The sequence below is a fragment of the Chinchilla lanigera genome, unplaced genomic scaffold, assembly GCF_000276665.1.
Source record: "Chinchilla lanigera isolate Chin_1 unplaced genomic scaffold, ChiLan1.0 scaffold00040, whole genome shotgun sequence".
NCBI classification, from domain to species: Eukaryota; Metazoa; Chordata; class Mammalia; order Rodentia; family Chinchillidae; genus Chinchilla; species Chinchilla lanigera.
The window spans coordinates 19399315-19415039 of record NW_004955441.1 but is presented as its reverse complement, the minus strand read 5'-3'; the positions used below and the strand labels follow the sequence as shown (position 1 = coordinate 19415039).

General features: G+C 49.1%; 1 long non-coding RNA gene across 1 annotated transcript in view; it reads left to right on the top strand.

Annotated features, from left to right (window-relative positions):
* The first annotated feature begins 10854 nt into the window (after positions 1-10854).
* Positions 10855-15725, top strand: part of LOC102029124 — a 64656-nt gene continuing 59785 nt past the window's right edge. The window contains exons 1-2 of the long non-coding RNA XR_262094.2: positions 10855-10954; positions 13410-13708. This is a non-coding gene — a long non-coding RNA (uncharacterized LOC102029124). The remainder of the gene's footprint in view (positions 10955-13409; positions 13709-15725) is intronic.

The window sequence follows — 15725 nt, the reverse complement described above, 5'->3', positions numbered from 1 at the left end:
TGAATGGGTAAAGAAAATATGGTACTTATATGCAGTGGAGTACTACTCTGCTGTGATGAAAGATTAACTTGAGGCATTCATAAGCAAATGGATTAAGCTTCAATGTGATGTTAAATGAAATACGTCAGGCACAAGCTTAAATATTGGATGGTTTCCCTTACATGAGTCTCTTTCTCTCTGTTGTGCAAAATAGAGGGTAAATAAATAGGAAGTAGGGAGAAGTTCAAATAATTCCCCAAATTATTCTGTTCTCTCAAAGATCTTTTTTGCCATAGTGTAACACACATGGCCTCTAATTCAACTGTCCTTGTTCCTGGCCGAGACCTCCTGAGCTGACCTTCACAGCCTTCGTTCCTATCAGCATTCTGGTCTTCTGCACTCCGGCCAGAATCATCCATCAACCTCTGCTTGTAGATTCTGGGGTTTCTCCAGCCTGCATCTCCAAACCTTTCCAACTTTCTCCTGCAGACCTTTTCTAAAGTCTTCTGAACCACATGGTCAGGTACGGTCATTGGATTAGCTCTGCTCTTGGTACTAGTTTTGTGTTAGTCAGCTCTGACACAAGTCCTGGCACCCACAATGTAAAGGAAGAGGGGTTTATTTAGCACGTGGTTTCAAGGGATTTGGTCTATGGGTAGCCTGCTTGTTCCAAGGCGGAAGTCTCATGGTGAAGGGATACGGCAGAACCAAGAAGTTTAGTTCATGGCAGGCAGAAAGCAGACCAAGAGACCAGTACCAGGGAGGAAGGAGCAAGAGCCTAGCTGCAGACTCCCAAGGCCATGGCCACACCACCCACCCAGACACGCCCAGAAGCATTTGTTACTAATCCTCTGGGCAGTTCCCAAGTCAACCTGATTCCTTTCTTGTCACCTAAAATCCAGACACCTTAGTATGGTATTCAAGATTCAATAAATCTGTCCTTAATTTACCTTTTTAAATCTCACATAATGCTCCTTTCCCATAGGAAATAATAGTCAAACAATACCAATGTTTCATGAGCCTGAAACTACGTACCAGACATTGGTGTAGGTGCTTTTAGTTAGACATTATTCTTACTGTTTTAAAGATGAAAAAACAGGCTTGGCAAGTGTGAGTAAACTGCCCAAGATCAGAGATTAAGTAATGTTTACTTTTCCTGTTTCCTAGCCTCACAACTTGTAGAATAAAATTAATATTTGCTTTGCTTTGTTGAAGTTCTCCATTAGCAGCATTTTTAATTTTGAGACGAGCTCTCAACATGTTGCCTTAAATGGCCTCAAACTGGTGGTCTCCCTGCCTCAACCTCCCAAACAGCTCGTTCAGTTGGCAGTTCTTCCCAGCAGAGTCCGCAGGGTCCAGCGGGATCTCACAGAAAAGGTGCCCTTTGCTTCGGAGGAGCTTTAAGAATTCCACTTGGTTCAGCAGTCTGTTTATTTCAAATAAAAGCGAGGGAGGCAAGCTTTAAACAGCATGACAAGATCCCTCTTTTGAACACTTGGAGAATATTGCATTGCCAAGAAGGGAAGTACTGCTCCCAGTAGAGTATTTCACTGGATACTGAAATTCCTGAGCTGCTTGCTCTCAGTTGGCGATCTGCAGCAGTATGTGTGTATTATTTCTATACTCTGTGGTAAAATACAGCCATCATAACTCAGGGCGTAAGGGAGAGTAATAGATTGTTAACCGCGATTGTCTTTAGGCCCAAATCACTCTGCCCTGTGCAGAGGAAATGGAAGGAACAGCGCCTTCCTCGGTAGCTTTCTGTCCTCTGTGTTAGAGGAGAACGCTTGGAACCTGAAGGAAGACCGAAGCTTGCTAGGGGGTGCTGTGGCTGTACCAAGTGCCGGGCTTCCTGGGGCTCAGGGTGTGAAGCAGTCGGGAGCTCCGTGGAGTTCTCAGGGCCACGTGGTATATGGAGTTGCGGTCGGCATCATTTGGCATCTAGACCATTCTAAGCTCATAAACCAGAGGTTCCTTGTGTGTGTGTGTGTGTGTGTGTGTGTGATGCTGACAAACTATAAGAATTTTCATGTGCCATTATTTAAAAGTGACATGTGCAACCCACTAATTTATTTAATTCAATCAGGCCCTGAAGGAAATGAGTCAGACTTCACGTTCTTCCTACTAACAAAGGAATAAAGTCATCATATTGAATATAGTTTTTCATGACAGCTACTTATTATGTTGAGATTAATGGCTATATTCTGCAGGAGATAACATTAAAGTTTTGCAATCTTGATGTTTTAAGGGGATGTAATACAAATAATCTAGCAAAGACACATTTCTTTTCGTTACAAAATACTATGTAAGGGGCTGGGGATTTAGCTCAGTGGCACAGTGCCTGCCTGGTAAGTGCGAGGTCATGAGTTTGATTCCCAGTACCGGAAAAAAAAAACAAAAAACCCAAAATACTATGTAAGATGGTTATGAAATATAGAACAATTATAAGTCTACCTAAGGGTCTAAGTCCAACATGAGCATTAGATTTCTATCTTTTGGGATGTTCCTAGCCTTTATGTTTATCTAAGAAGTTCTTCTAAAGGCTATATAACCAAGGGCTTGTCTTTATGTTGAACACATAATAACTACCGCTGATCTTAGTGACTGTTTATACAATGGTCCAGAGATTGAAGAAAGTTGCTGGAATTCAGAAAGTCTCTCTTAGTTGTTTGTTTACACTGTTCTTGTAACCTTGACCATGTCACCCAATTTCTCATTTTTATTTGAAAAGCCAGAAATTGGACTTGACAGGTATTTTTTTTTGAGACTTGATAATCATAAATTACAATGAAAAATGAAGTGTTAGATTATGGTGAGGTGTGTATGTGTGGATGTTTATTTTATAACTCAGCCATATATAATCACTGTCTTAGTCCACGAGGGATCCTACAACAAAGTGCTATAAACCGAGTGATTTATAAACAATGGAAATTTATCTTTCACAGTGCTGGAGACAGAAATTGAAGATCAAGGACCCAGCAAATTCTGTGTCTGGTGAGGGCCAGCGTTCTGGCTTATAAATGGGGACTTTCACATGGTGAAAGGTAAGGATCTGTCTTGGGGGTCTCTTAAAGGGCACAAATCCCATTCACTCAGGTTCTGTATGACGCAGTCACCTCCCAAGGGCTCCATGTTTGGCACCACCCCACCGGGTGGAGTCATCATCTCATGAATTGTTGAGCAGACAGACATGCAGACTGTAATAGTTACTGTCTCACAACCTCATTTTGCAGGCACCCCCACAAGGGGGTTTGTTAGACAAGCGTATAGGTGAGAGGTGGGAGAGCCCACAACGACTGTTTGCAGGCTGATGTGCCTCACATCCAGTCACCTCATGGAAGCCACAGAACAAGAGGGGCCACGGATACAGCTCCAGTGAGACACTGAGGGTCTGCAAGCTCCTGGAGAGTCACTCGTGTGGTCTGCGTTGAGACAACAGAAAACTAGAGCCTGGCCTCCACAGGTGAGTGCAGCAGCAGACGTTGTACCTGCTCAAGCAGATCAGTGCTTTTCAAATGCAGGGCACCTTCCCCTTCTTCCCCTTTCATCCCCCTGGGGTGCAGTCCCCCTGGAATGGCGCCTCTCACCCTCAGAGTGGGTCCTCCCCTCACTTTGCTGGCCTATATAGAAACACCCTCAGACACACCCATAAGCATGAGTTACCAACTTGCTCACTGTTTCCTAACCCAGTCAAGTGGACAGTCTTTAGCTTAATAAAGTCTAAACATCTAAAATTTTTATTTCCTCAAATTAAAGATTTGTGGCTTGGAACAGTGGTATACACCTATGACCCTAGCTACATAGGAGGCTGAGGCAGGAGGATTGCAAATTCAAAGCCAACCTAGGCAATTTATTGAAAACTTATCTCAAAATGAAAAATGAAAAGCGCTAGAGGGTGTGCCAAGATTTGATTCCTAGAACACCCTTCCCACAGGCACACACACACATGATTTGAAAGTGGGTGTAGCTGCAATGAAGGTTAAAAAGTACATATTTATTCTGAGTACTAATCTCATTATGTGATTTAATGGGAGACACCCTTCTACCATGTAAATACAGGACCCAATGGGGTAGTTTCTCGTCATAGAAACTTTGTTTTGCATAATTCAGTCTTCTGTCAGATCCTTCATAGTTCTTCAGTATTCTAGGGTCGAAGTGTAGTAAGCTTCTGTCAGTTACATCTGATCTGACTTTTTACCCCCAGTGCTCTAGATCTCCCCTTTTTCTAGTTTTAACCCTACCCTGGTGGGACTAAGCTGCTCACCACTCCCACGTGTGTTTGGCCCCTGGTGGCCTCCGTGGGCTGTTTCCTGCCGCCCTGGTCCTGCTGAGGCCTTTCCTGCACGTGAGCTCCATCACTCCAGCCTCGACTCTCTTTCTCACACACTCTCCTCTCACCTGTGCTTTGTCCTGGGAACAGACGGGGAAGTCCGTGGTGGGTGTGAATCTACTTTGTGCTCTGCGCGTCTCCCTAGGTTCTAAGTGCTGCAAAGCCAGGCATAGTTTGTTGGTGGGAGTTATAGAAAAATTGCTTGACTCCATCCTGTAGTATTGGGAATGTTAAATATTACTTAATGGGAATATTTATGTCAAGTCATACATGATTAACAATGAATGAAAGGATGAGTAGCTTTTTAAATGGCCATCTCCTATCAAGCTACAATTTTTAAGTCCTTACTTATAAAAGCGGCCACAAAATTGCATGTGTTTATTAGGAGAATGAATTTCCTCTTTAGCAGTGACTTTAAACAGGTAGGAGATGAAAAATTTCTAGCACAACGTAATTTCTAGTGCAGTTAAAAAGAAGCAGTGTATAGCCGTTAAAAGGGTGAGTTCTAGTTTGTTGGACAGTTGCAAGCATAAGTCTGAATTTCCCTTAAGCCATCTGCCATTTGCTTATCTATGCAAGTATTTCCATGAATTTACCATTCCTTAAAGATATTATTTCATTCACTCATTAGTTCTGTATTCCCTGGAGGCAAAGCAGACCCAGTAGCAAATGAATAGAAGGATAATTCTATAGGCAAAGGCAGGGGGCTGAGTCAGGGAAGAACGCTCTGAAGGTCAGGAACAGCAAAGGGTTTTCTAACGGAAAGGAGGCCAGTGTGAAGGCTCCCCCGAGGAAGAGAAGAGAAGATGCTGAGGAAGGCGCGGAGAGGCTCGATTAATGGAGGCCACGTGTGCCGCAGAAGGAGCTTCCTTACGCGGTAGTGGCAAGCTTCTGAAAGGTTGGAGGCACAGCAGTGGTGGAATCTGGCTGCGCTTTCAAAAGATCTTGCAGTCTGCTGTGGGTAGAAGGAACCGCAGGAATCAAGAGCAGCAGCACAGAGGTGAGGTAAGAGGTTGGTGCCACGGTGGCGTGGGCCAGGGTACGGCCGGCTCGGAGATGGTTTTGGAGTGGGCGGAGTGTGGAGCAAGGGCAAGCATGAATCAAGGAGGAATCCCACGGCTTTTTTCTACATGCAGCCTGTCCCTCAAATTTACACTTGGCTTTACTCAAAACTAAGTCTTTAAATCTTAAGAAAAAAAAAAAAAAGAATAACAAAAGGAATACATAACAATTGCACTCATGGCTTTAAAAAATGCTGTGAATCTTGTTTCGAATTCTGAACACTCTATGTTGCAGTGGCTTTTGTCCAAGGCAATAAAATTATAGCATGCACATTGGGAGCACAGCTGACCGGATTGTGGGCTCATTTAGAAAAGTATATTGAGAAACGTTCCTGCCTCTTGAACCGCTTCCGTTTGGAATAGAAGTTCTACCCATCCAACTAATTTTATATTCACAGAAAGCGGTACAACTCCACGGGAAATACAAATTTTTCACTGACTAGCAGCCTGTAACTGCTTTAAGTGTAATTACGCATTTTTCATTTAAGATCAATTTCACAAAATCATGTTTATGACCTGAGGCTGCCTTCTTAATAATTGGGAGCAGCTAATTTATTAGGGTTTGCGTGTGTTGGTATCGGTGTTGTTCTCGCCTGGTTTAATTTAGAAAAAGACTGCATGTGGATATGTGAAGGACTCTCTGGTTGTGCAATTTTCCCCTACGCCCAGGCAGTGATCCCTGTTTTGTTTCTCAGCACATACGTTCCGTAGAAAGCCCACGATAACCTGTCCTTAAAATAGCTTAGTAGACAAATGAGGATATTTTCCATTTAACTCTAGGGAAGATGCCCCCTCAGAACATAATTAAATCTGGTCTCTCTCACTTGATGCAGCGTGAATAATTCATGGACTCGAGGCATAATGAGGTTCTAGGCTTTGGGAAATTTTTAGTTGATGTGCAGAGGTTAATTTGTTTTTTTTCATTAAAGGAAAAGAGCTATGGAAGTGTCTTCTAGGCCAAAGCAGACTCCGGGAAAGGAGGGTGAAGGCGGGAGAGGGGCCGCGTCACTTCCGGGGGAGGGGCTGCGTTACTTCCGGTGGAGGAGAGGGGCTGCGTCACTTCCGGTGGGGGAGCGGGCACGTGCACTCACACCTCCTCTGTGCTGACGACCTGCACCGCCCTCGGGCATGTCTCCCGCAGCGCGCGCGAGCAGGAGGCTGGCCGCACGCGGTGGCCGGAGCCCGGAACCGAGGACTAGGCCACGCTACTGGGCTCTGCGCCCGGTGGCCAGGGCGGGTGCGTGCACCTGCGCACGCCTGGGGCGGCGGGCAGGTCTGTCCGCAGAAGCGTGGGTGGGCCCCGACCCCGCTGGAGATTTAGTCTCACGAGGAATGGAGCCTTGCTCTTCCGCGGGCGTGCCAACAGCACCATCTTGCTTGCTAAGGAAGCAAAGAATAATGCTTGGTTCCCGCATTCGGGCAAGCTCGGCATGTAAGGAAGAGCCAAGACAGACCGATGCGAACGTCGCTGCCAGGCGGGGGCGCGCTGGTGCTCCTCGCGGCAGGAGGTCGCGCCCCGTGGACTGGGCCCTCGGGAGAGGCCTGCTGCTCACGGAGCTCCGGACGGGCGCTGAGTGATCGGGAACTTTCATTTACGCTCAGAAAAGGGAAGGCCCTCTTTCCGGTGATGGGAGCCGAGGCTGCCTGCTGGCTGCCGGGACGGGACTTCAGCCTGGGCTGGGGCAGTGAGGAGCGGTAGGCTGTGGGCGGACACAGCGGCGGGACGCCCGGCTTAAGATGATCAGTCCTGGGTGAGCGGCCGGGCTGGGCCCAAGGTCTGGGGCCTCGCGTGCGAGGCGTGTAGGAGGGCCGGGGAAGGGCGGGTGAGAGCCATGCCTGGTGCGGGAGAAGCGGGCGTTTTGGTAGACGGAGGAGGAGGCCTCCCTCATAGGCCGTGGCTGTTCACGCCCTGGCTCCAGCCATGTTTTTATGGTCTTATTTTCCTATCTTCAGCTTTTACTCTTTTGATAAAAAGTACTTTTAGTCCAAAATGTGACAGGCTTAATATTTTGCTTTTAGGAGGACTTGCGTGTATTTGTGAAGGTAATTGATGGGTAAGAGTGCAAATTCACCAGCTGTGAATCACGCTCAGGGCAGGCTAGCAGCAGTGACGTATCTGTAACCCCCACCTCATGGGGTCCCCTCTGGGGTCCGAATGTTACCTCAGGACACCTCCTTCTGCCCACGGGGTCCTGCCTCAGGAAAACCCAGGGCCACACTAGGTGGGCGGCACAGTTAGGGAAAGTCATGGTCATTTACTCTTGTGGATTCCGAGAAGCCCCAGCCCCTAAACCTCTGAAATGAGTGGTCACTTACAGCCCGAGCGCGTTTCTCCCGAGCTGTGAAAGACAGGCTGGCATTTGTGACGGGAACTTGGTGACAGTTTTTCAGAATGGATTAGAATTGCTGTCACTCTACGCTCATCACCGCAGCATGGTGTTCCGGCCTCACAGGGTTGATGGTCCCGGGGTTCTTTCTCATTCCCATGCACCCCTGCAATGACCTGGGCATCCCCAGACGTGAGATATTCGGAGGTTTGCCCCCAAGCCCTCGGAGCACATGGGAAAACTGGGAACACAGTACTGTGAGCTTTCTGAGGGCGTGAATGTGGTCAGTGTGCCCCGTAGCTACTATGTGTACACACTACACACAGTGGTTTCTCGTGACCTCATTGATATAAGGCATATAGTAAGTAAGCGCCTGTAAATGTTTATTGAATGAATAAATGATGTTGTTGAATGCTCTCTTGATTCCCTGCAGATTCTCTGGGCCTCTCGTTGCAGAGAGAGAGACAGAGAGAGAGAGAGAGAGAGAGAGAGAGAGAGAGAGAGAGAGAGAGATAGATAGATATCAAATCAAAGCTCATCAGGCTAGACCCTTAAGGGTAGGCACCTGGAACAAAATGTGAATGGGGTCCTGCCAGTCACAGCCAGCGGAAGTGGCCTTGAATGACTGCGTGATATAGGAGCATTTGAGGGCCACCTGGGACTGCTACCTTAGTCCAGGCCCCTGGACTTTTGGAGGAGGCCGCCTGTGAGATGAGATCTTATCATGGTTGTAATAATCCCTTCACCAAATGAAGCTTGACTCGCTCTGTGGTGGAGTGCTAGCTGACCATGCGCTGACCACACTGGGCCACGCCCAGTCCGTGCAGCAGCCACCAAGGACAAGGGCCACATCTGGTGGCAGCTGGGCCGCACCTGGCGTGTGCAGGAGGAGGTACAGCGATAGGGGTGGTGGTTGAGGCCTGGGTCTTCTGAAGAGTCTCATGTCCTTGAGGAACCGACACTGCCTGTATGGGAAGCGAGGCGGGAGGGGAGCTGTGGCAAAGCTTTAAAGTAGGGAAGGGGAATTCTCGGTGCATGTTTCTATTATTATTTTGTTGGGGTGCATGTTTTTATTATTATTTTGTTGGGGTGCATGTTTTTGAAACACCCCAGTACTGGCCTGCGGGCAGAGGCGGAGGGGACAGACGGGGAGAGCACGGAAACCAGCACGCCGGCGAGGAGCGCGTCCCCATGAGGGGCGCTGCAGACCGCGGGTGACTCTGTAGCTTTCTCTGTCTGCACTCGGGGCTGCGAGGCGCGGTTGGCCCGTGGGGCAACTGAGCGTGCGGAGCAGTGGAGCCCTTCGGTGTCTGTCCCGCAGCACGGGCGTTCTGAGGTGAATCATACCTGCTAGTGCACCAGCAAACTGAAATTCTGGCATTTCGTGATCTCCTTAGATTTTGTTGCTTGCCGATAGGAATGTTTTTGGTTGCCTTGCTTTCCTTGTAAAAGTTGGGTTGGAGTCTCATAAAAATATAGTGGAGCATTATTTACCGCACAGCACTAATGAAATGGGCCTCTGGGGCCCTGAAGGAGTTGGGTTACCCATCAAAACACCTGAATTATACCCAAGGGGGAATTCAGAAGCTGGCAGAACTGGGCTCACCTTCATAAAGGGTAGTGAACATACAGGCTCTTGAGCTCTGGTCAGATACAGGGCGAGGCCTGCTATTTATTTAGCTTATATAGGGCAATTCCTTTTGCTCTTTAGTACTTGCTTTGTATTCTCAAATATCTGGGATTGCCTGGGTATGATTTGAGTTTAATCAGGGCTAAGTATGGAGTAGCTTTCCAAACATGGCTTTAGCCTGAAGAGTCTGAGAATTACCTTCTTGTTTAAAGGGAAAGCGGGGCTCGGTAGCTCACGCCTGTAATCCCAGCACTCGGGTGGCCGAAGCAGGAAGACTGTGATGAGTTCAAGACCAGCCTGGGCTACAAAGTGAGCTCAAGGTCAGCCTAACCACAGAACAAGATGCTGCATCAAGAAACAGTCAATCAATCAATAAAAGGAAGAAGCTCTACCTCTCCTTTATCTTGGTCTTTACTACAGGCATCTCTGGTTTATGATACCAGAGTTTCAGCTTTTGGATTAATTCTGACAGAAAGGGGAAGACATAGCCCTTACTGGACATGCAAATGGAGTTTTCTTGTTATTGACCGAGGGATCAGCTGCTAGTCTGGACTTGCTGCTAAGTTGGACATCCTACCTCTAAGACAAATCTCTCAGCATGCTTAGGACAGAGGTTGGCAAACTTCTTCTGTAAAAGCCCAAAAAGTAAATATTTTATGCTTCGCTGACCATATGTTTCAGTCACTACTATTCAACCCCGACTTCTATGGTGAGAAATGCAGCCACAGCTAAACTTACACAAGTGAACATGGCTGTGTAAATAAAACTTTATTTACATAACAGGTGGTGGCAAGGGCTGGCCTGAGAGCCGTGATGTGCTGACTGCTGGTCTCGGCAATAACTAATGTTAGAGAAGTGGGTGGTGAGCATTGCATTCATTGACTATGATATTACATTTTCCACCCTAGCTTTTCAGGCGTGCCTCTAGGCAACTTCCCACAAATATAACATCAATTTTTACCATTTTCTGAACCCTACAACTTGTTTTATTTATAAGAACTCAGTGCCATGTCAAGGTAAATAAAGGACCTGACAAATATTATTAAGGATATGCCTGCAGATTTCCTATTTGTTCATAGATTGGGTGACCGTTAGTCATAGGGGAGGGATGATCATATAAAAGTGGATATTTTATATGCAGGTGAAAAACAGGTAGTTTATTCTCTGGCATGCACCAGAGGAGACTGTTCCTTTTGCGTGGCTCTGAGCACTCGTGTATCTCTGTTCACGTATCTTCGCCTTTCCACCTCTGGGTTTATCATACCCAGAGCTTGCGATGCCACACTCTGAACTGTCAAGCACTGGTCTGCCTTTTCCACCTCAAGCTTAAGAACCCGTAGTGCCAGATGCCTTTGCTACATCTCGCATTTTCTCCACCTCGGCTGCCTGCCCGGCTCTGCAGGACGCTGCGCGAGCTGGCCCCGGCACAGCCTGATGCCGTCCCGGCCACTGTTCCTCCCCCAGGGCGCTGTGTGTGTACACTGCAGTGCGTGCCCGCCCCACTCCTCACAGCAAAGGGGCGTGTGAGCCAGCAGCTCCAACGCGATCGCAGCCCGAAACCCCGCGGAGCAGGTTCTCGGGAGTGCAGTGTGGCAGAGCAGTCAAGCGGTCCCTCAGGGGCGCCCAGGTCGGTGATACGCCGGCAGGGTGGACGCTGGTGCTCCTGCGCTTCGTTTTGCCGCGACTCCCCGCACTCCCTGGGGTGCGCTTCCTGATACTGCGGGTGCACAGACCCTCTTACTAGGGCGCCACTTTCTGGGAGCCCAGGTTAAAGGTCTGCTCTGGGAGGAAATGGCTTCCACGTCAAAGGGAAGGGAGGAGCCAAGGGCACAGATGTCAGGACAGGGCCACGGGGCGTCTGTTCTTGGGGGAATGTGCGGGGTACGAGGGAAGCCGCTTCTCGGGTGGGTTGCTCAGCAGTGCGGTGGCAAAGCACCTGTGGTGGTGAGTGGTGAGGACCCGGCTCTGAACTTGGCTTAGCGTTCCCTCGCCCGTGGAGCACGGGGTGCTGTGTGCAGATGGCGGGTGGAGCTGTGCCCGTGTGCTGGCGCTGTCTGGCGTGGCAGTTATGAGCATGTGGAAGGCTATGGCTTCTGTTAACTGTGTCACAAACCTTAAAAATAAGCTAGGTGTGCTGGGCTGTACCTAGATGTCCCCTCAAAGCCTCATGCGTCTTAGGTGGGGCTTTGGGGAGTGACTGGATCGTTAGAGTGTTGCTGGGTCATGCGTGCGCAATACTGGATTAGTCCACTGGTGAGCACAGAGGGGGGTGGGGTCGGAGGGGAGAAGAGGGTTGCTGTGGCCATGGCCTGGAGATACATCTATGTATCTATGTATATCTCTCTATATCTCTCTATCTTTATATCCTTCTATCTGTCTATCATCTATCTATCTGTCTATCTATCTATCTATATCTGTCTATCTATCTGTCTATCATCTGTCTATCTATCTATCTACCTATCTATCTATCTATCTACCTATCTATCTGTCTACCTAATCTCCCTCCTGCCTTGAGCCCTGAGCGTGCTCTGCTTCTTGCCCGCCGTGCTGTGAGCTGTTTCCCCTCTGCCAGGCCACCCTGCCTTCCTGCCAGTTGACTATGGACTGCACCTCTACACACTGTGGGTCAAAGTAAACCTTTCCTCTTTGAACTTGTGGCTGTTGGGTATTTTGTCCCAGCAATGAGAAAGCAACTAAGACACTAGGACAACCAGCTTCCAGCTTTGAAACCAGAAAGCTCCTAAGACAGTTCTGGAAGAGGCTGATTTCCAGCAGCTTCAGGGAGACTGTGGTCAGTTGGAAGGTCTGATTATGAGAATGGCTGAGTTGCCACAGAGGCTGGCAGAACAGTCCTTGTAAGTCTTGGGGGCGGGGTCAAGTCTCTGAGAAGAAACACCTGGGACCCCGGGCTCGGGGTGGGGACGTTGCTGGGTGTGCCCGAGAGCAGTAAACCCGGAGTCACTGAGCCTTGCGGGAGGGAGGAGCAGCCTTCTTACTTCCTCCGTGCCTTGACCGGGCGTCTTGGCAAGGTGTTGCTTATTCTCAAGGTCTGCCCTTTTCTTCCTGTTACTTTCAAGTGGGTAAATAAGTCAGGGAGGAAGTAGCTTGCAAGTCAAGGCTGTTGCCGGGCCGGGGGAACCTGCGAAGGGAGGGACCCCGTGGCCATGAGGAAGGGAAGCTCCCTGGGGAGAACTTAGGAACAGTGGCCTCACCGGTCACCTCGAACTTCCTGTTCTGGCAGTGACTTCTGAATCAACCCAGAAAAGCCACGTGACTACCTGGCCTTCACTTCCTCTAGGGCCGTCCCTTCGCGGCACTGCCACTTTCAGTGACGCCTGGAGGGCCATGCTGCTGACCGGGTCTCATGGGGACTTCCGGCTGCTTCTTTTGGTGCTGGGGATCGAACCCAGGGCCTTGTGCATGCAAGGAGAGAACTCTACCACTGAGTGACATCCCCAGCCTCAGGCTGCCTTTTGTTCTGCTTTAACTTTGAGTTCTGAGGAGGCCAGCGTAGCATACTGCACCCTGTGTTTGCTGACGCCTCTTCCTCTTGGCGGGTCTCTGGGACCGGCCTTGCCGGCAGTCCTGGCAGGCACTGAGGCCATAACTCAGAGGAAGCATAAAGTGGTGCTGTCTCGGAGGCCCAGGCTATCCAGCTGGGCGTGCAGCATCTCCGAAGGGGGCTAGAGTTCTGTTCCAAGTCTGATCTCAGACTTGGAACCAGGTCCAAAAACCCCTTCTGGCCAAGTCACAGGGATAGTGGGGAAGAAAATGAATGCCCTGGCAGAGCAGCGTGTTTGCTCCTGGCTCCGGCAGTGCCCTGAAGGAAATGTGTGCTCTCAGCGGCCAGCAGGGTGCCACGAGGGGTGGGGTGAATAATTACCACTTTTCCTCAGACATGGTTCCTCCGGATCATGTACCCAGCAGGGGATTCAGATCCAGCATTATCTTTGTTTTATTGTTTTTGTTTTTTTCTGACTAGCCTGTAGGATTTTTCTGTTACTTTTCTTGATCATATTAGTTTCATGCTTCAGCTGTTCATGCCTCTACAACTGCATCTACATTTTTGTCTCCAATCCCAGGCGGATTTCAAACAATATCATCCGTGTGAGAGCATTTGGAGGAAGAGAATAAAAGGTCTAAGAGGACCGAGTGGCAGAGGAAGACGCGAGGCAACATCCGGGCCATCGAGAGCCCCGAGCGCTTGACCTTCCTGCTCCGCAAGTGAATTTATAGGCCTGGTTTATTCGCGCGCGTTCATTGTTTGTGCCCCCAGCCTCTCTTCAGTTCTGAGACAATGCTGAGAGCGTTTGCCTAGCATATGTTTCTTCCTGATGGGCTTCCTGGAGCAGCCTTTCGTTTCTTAGGACTTCTTGAAAAGGTGAGAACTTTTGTCACCTTAAAACCCGTTTGATGAAAACACAGGAAATAGCGCTCCCCCTCCACCAGCAGATTTTCAGTTGTCTTTAATCGGGGCTCAGTCCTGGCTCTGCTAGCCAAAAATTCCTGCACAAAGGAGACACCGACGGTCTGTGGGGCCAGCGCGGCATCCAGGCTCTGCAAACTCTCACCACGTTGTGGTTTTCGCTTCCACTGACCATAGTTCCTAAGAGAACGAGGCAGTTCTGTAAGAGAGGTGTGTCTCCTCCATGGGCAAGCCAGGGCCGAGTGACCATCACACTGCCGTTCTAGCACAGCGCGCACGGTGGGGGCAGAGTAAACGCTCGTTTGTATTCGGCAGTGAGGCACCTTGTTAGATGCTGACACTTCCACTCTTAGTGTCTTTTAACAGTCAGGGTTGGATTGGTCCAAGGTGGCCTACTCCATCAAATCAGACTGTAAAAGCTCAGAGAATCCCTTGGAGGGAAGGAAGGAGCATAATACATTCTTTTCATTACTCTCAGACAAATTTTGTGACATGCTGAGAGGATCCCCCACACCTCATCAGTTAAATGGACAAATCACTCGATTAGTAGATTATACCATCGAAGCATAATCAATTCATTTGCCCGTCACAACCGTCATACCAGACACAGAAGCGTGAAAACAGCTGACGTTCACTGGTCACATAGCCTTGCCAAGTGCTTGACGATGCACACCCTGCGGGGGAGGCACTGTCATTGCCTGCCGCTCTCCTGAACCTGGGCGCGGAGGGCTGGGGTCTGAGAGACTCGCACTCCCTGCTGCCTCCAGCCCTGCGCTTTGTCGGCGTAGCCTTTACCACAGGCACAAGGCAGGGGCTTCCTAAGCAGTGTCCTGGCAGCCCTGGCAGCCTGAGGGAAGGGTAAAAATGGGTGCTTGGGCACACTGCTCAGGATGACCTCATTATTTTGAAATAAGTGGGAAAAAATTAATAATAATTTTACAATTTACAAAACCACAGGACTGGGATGTACAGCTCAGGGGTGGAGCAGGTACTGCGCATGTGTGAGCGTCCGGGTTTGCCCCTCAGCACCGCACGGGCCCGCGCGCACACGCCAGCCCCGGGACCGTACGTAAAGTCACGCACTGCCCCGTCTGTTCTCACACCCGTTCAACCCTGACCAACGCACGAGTGGCGCACACAGCGCCCTGTGACGCTGGAAGCCTGAGCTGACCCGGAAGGACTCATCCTCACTACGGAATAGCCCCGGGTGTAAAACAAAGGGAAGCTGCAGCAGGTCTTTATTTTAAGTTTTATGTTTTGTTCATCATGGATTTCGCAGGGGAGGGGCATTCACTTTTGTTTTTTGAAAAACTGCAGTGAGTGCAGAGGCCAGGCCAGGCAAGAAGGGCAGTGCACCCGGGTTCCGTCTGCCATGTGTGCCCTTGGGCTGCAGACCGTCTTGGTCTTAGTGACATCCTCAGTCAGTTACGCCGAGCCCCTCATGTGCGGCATCCCAATGCTAGAGGAAGGGGCTGGGCTCTTGCGGTTGGGCGCTGTTAAGGCCCGAGGCCCTGAGAACCCAACCCCAGGGAGGGAGAAATTCTGGGGCCATCTTTGGATCTCCAAAGAGTGGGAATTAGGGGTCTGAGCACTTGTGTCTGCAGTGGCGGAGACCATACAGAGTTTTGCCAAACAAGATGATAGGAATTCAACAATGGTTGCTATGTTGCATATTGTTGTCTTCATATTAGTTGTTCAGATTATCAGATATGAACATGCAAAATTGGTCAAAAATAAATACATAAATAAAGCATTAACTGTTCCTTTCAATAAACCATTAGACGTCAGCAGTGCAGTTATCACAGGCACCCTTCTGTATACATACCTATATTTTCCCTTCCTTTTTTCTTTCCTTTTCTCCTTTCCCTAATCCTAGTTGTTTCCTCTTTTGAGCAACTTCTTTTGCTTTCTGAATATCTATTGTATGTTTTGGGTTCCACTTACTCTTGCATGTTCTTACACTAGGGAGACA